Genomic DNA, 3,575 nt, shown 5'->3' with positions numbered 1-3,575 from the left:
AGTGGAAAATCCTGATCCAGAAAACATAGGAACGCCTTCACTATATAGTCCTAAATAAAGGTGATGCTGCTTTGTTTGGTTGAAAAGTTAAGACAAAATAAAAACTGAGTATTTTAATAAATGCATTTAGCACATAAYGATAAGGGAGAAATAATTAAACTCGTTCATAACCATGAAAACTGGCGTTACCTGGGTGTGAGAGGGGAGGAGTCACGCTGCCGACCCATTTATACGACAACAACAAACAAACCAAAACATAACACCAAATCTCCAACTGCTGAGAGAAACTGCTGAAATCTCGGTCAAATAGCTTTATCCTTAGTTTTCTGTCTGTGTTTTTCTGTATGTGAAGCTTCTAGTCCAAAGAAATCCTCCGGCTGCCCGACCCCAACCTGTTGCTGTCCGCTGCCCGTCGGAGGGGCTCGGATCAGGGCTCAGGCGCCGGCGGCCATTTTTCATGTCATTCCCACTTGCAGTTCTGTCCAGATGTAACAATAACGGCTAAATCTGCCAAGCGTTAAAAAATAAAAAGATAAAGGAAAAAAAGAGGAGGAGAGCGAGAGATAACAGGAAGGTAAACCAAAAACTGACCCAGAGGTTTTCACTGCTCCTTTATTTGCCAATTTACATTTACGACCACTGCTGTACTTCCTAAGTTTTTGCAATATGTGATTTTTTATGTAATTTGTTTTTAATTGTGAGGTAATTTAAGCGAACAAATTTTGTTGCCAAATCTCCTGGGTGACGGTTAGCTTTGCCAAAGTTTACACTGTTTGTTCCTTTTCTTTCTGTTTGATGCCATATTTATTTATGACGTGTTTTAGAACACACTAGTTTTGTACTTGATTATTTAATGTTATTTAATTAGATGTAATTCTTTTTTTTCTGATGATATTTATGGGTATTTAAGAATGTTAGTTGCATCGAAGATGCAGTGCTTAATTTATTCTTAGCTAGTTTTTCCTTCCCAAAGCCGATGAAGCGTGGTGTTATGAATGTTTAGCTCTAAAGACAGAACAACGTAGGAATGTCAGCTTAGACTTACACACTGCTGAATGTCTCTGCCTGTTCAGCTTTGATTTCTCCTTGTTCTGGTTTGTTTTATTCTTACTTTTCAGAAATGAAAACGAAATCAGAAGTAATAGCTACTGAACGATGAGCACTGTTGAACCAGGAAGGATTTTTCAGACGGACCCACCAAAGATAAACCGTGTTTACTTCCACACATAACGACCAAAATATACACAATGGCTGAACTCTCAGTGTGAAGCCATTTTTCCTTCTAAAAGAGACCAAACAGGAAATTTAAGTAAAATAAAATCAATTTTGAACAGAAGTTAGCAAARGTGACCATGATAAATGATTTCCTAACWTTTTTTTGCCTTTTCAGTGACTTTTATTGTTTAACGAATTCGTCTATGAGGATTCCCTGTCTGGACTTCGTTACATTTGACCAGCCGAGCTTTCGCAGGTTTTTTACTTTATCAGATCRTAACAGGTTCTCCTTCTGGGTTTTCTTTGGACGACGGTTGGATCTGGATTTTATTTCTGTTTTATTTTATTCACATCAGGTGTGAACTCAGGAAAACTGGCTGCACCTTTTATAATGTTTTAACTCCAAATAGTTTTGTTTGGTTAAATTGGAAAGGTGGAAAAGTTTGGAAACGTTTAATCGGTCTTTAACATGGTTTTGCTGATAAAATCCAGCAGTTAGTCCAGGTTGATTTGACGTCGTTGTGTGGATGTAAACACGCCGGTTGGTTGTTTCCCTGTCAGGAAGGAAACGGCGCCTTAAAGCCTGATGCTATCCGTGTGTAAAAAGACATTTAAAGTTTCCGCAGTGAGATCCAGAGGYTTCCTCACTCACGTCCCATCCGTCCTCTGAATTGTGTTGATGAAACCAAAGAAAGCGAAGCTTCGTTTCGGTCTGCGCTCAGCGACGCGTCGCTCTCTTCTTCTGAATTATAACAAATATGACACGTTTTTCTTCCTCTTTTCTCTCTTTACCTCAATCATCAAATTCAAATTAAAACATATTATTGGTAGAGAGTAAACATTTTGTTTTTATGGTGTTTTAATTTTTTTATTCATTTTGAGGATTAATGGTTATTAAAAATACTCAAATATTTAATTAAGTTCCATATTATTGTCTGAAAACGTATTTTGGATCCCATTTGCTCTAGGTTACTTCCTTGCTTTATTTAAATAATCTATTTTTCCTTCTACAAGTGCAGGGCTGTCCAAAGTGTGGCTCGGGGGCCATTTGTGGCCCCTCAAATAATTTTGTTTGGCCACCAGATCTGAGTCAATAATGGTAAAAACAACTGATAAACCCAATAGATTTGGAAATTGTTTATTTTTCTTTTAATAAGGCAACAATCCAAAACCATTTTTAAGTTTTGGATCTTTGATGATGTACAGATTTTATAAAATAGCAAGAAAAAAAAATCCTATTAAACTAATTTTTGCGTCGTTAATTTAATGAATTGACCAGTTTTGGCCTCAGACTCAATGAATGGCTGATTCAAACTGACCGACCAAAGAAAATATGAAAATAAAAGTGATAAAAGCTTCAGATTGATTAAACCATGTTGGTTAAACCACCTTGTTTGTTTCGGTTTGTGACCAGATGGCTGCAGGTGATGAAAGGTGTTCATGTTTCTAACGGTTTTCATGCTGCGCAGCAACCAGAGTGTTGAAAAGATCCAGAGCCTCAGAAAACCTTTGCAGCACTAATGACTTCGCTCCTGCTTTTCAAAATGTCGCCCGACTTCTTAATGAGTCAATAAGGTCACGTTCTCAAACCTGCCACCATGATCTGTAAAAAAGAGAGATTTTACTGCAGTTTAGTTTGGTTAGTTTTAAAARATGTCAGAGAAGTTGAGGTGAAAGACGCCATTATGTTCTTGTTTTACTGCTTTTATAGTTTTTATTTCACTTTTTTCTTTACAGAACCTCATTTTCCTGTTTCGTATAAAAATTTCAAGCAAAAAACAGTATTTTGCAATAATTTAACACGTTTCATATCATCTGTGATTGATTTTCCAAAGTGAATATAAAAGTGTGACAATCTTGGTCTGAAACAATATCTAAAAAAGTACATGTAACAGTATTTTAACTGCTTCACTAATCATCATTACTTCCTGTTTGAGTGTAAACACAGTTAAATCTGTTTGTTTTTCGGTTGGAAAGCTTTAAATGGAGCCGCTGAGCGCAGACCGTCCCGTCTTTACCAAACTATTACCTCATAGACACTAGTGTTTAGAAACAATGTTATATTAGCTTGTGTCATAAATTATTCACTTCTTCCTCCTTTTTTTTTAAATGACTGTAATCTAAACAATTAAATGTGGGGTAAAAAGCTTTTTACATTTTTAATTTGTATTTTTTTTTTAAATTTGTGACGCGCTAAAACCAAAAATGAGAAATGCTTGTTCTCTCTGCTCTTTTTTCTTGTTGATGTGTTGATGTTTTTCTCCGTCCCACACAGAGGYAGGAATTCATCGTTTGAAACTATTATTTTGGTGTTTGTTTATTTCTGGGTGGATGACATGTCGCCATAAACCGACAGAATA

This window comes from Poecilia reticulata, linkage group LG12 (assembly GCF_000633615.1).
Source record: "Poecilia reticulata strain Guanapo linkage group LG12, Guppy_female_1.0+MT, whole genome shotgun sequence".
Lineage (NCBI taxonomy): Eukaryota > Metazoa > Chordata > Actinopteri > Cyprinodontiformes > Poeciliidae > Poecilia > Poecilia reticulata.
The sequence above is the reverse complement of the archived record's forward strand: the minus strand, read 5'-3'. Positions refer to the sequence as shown.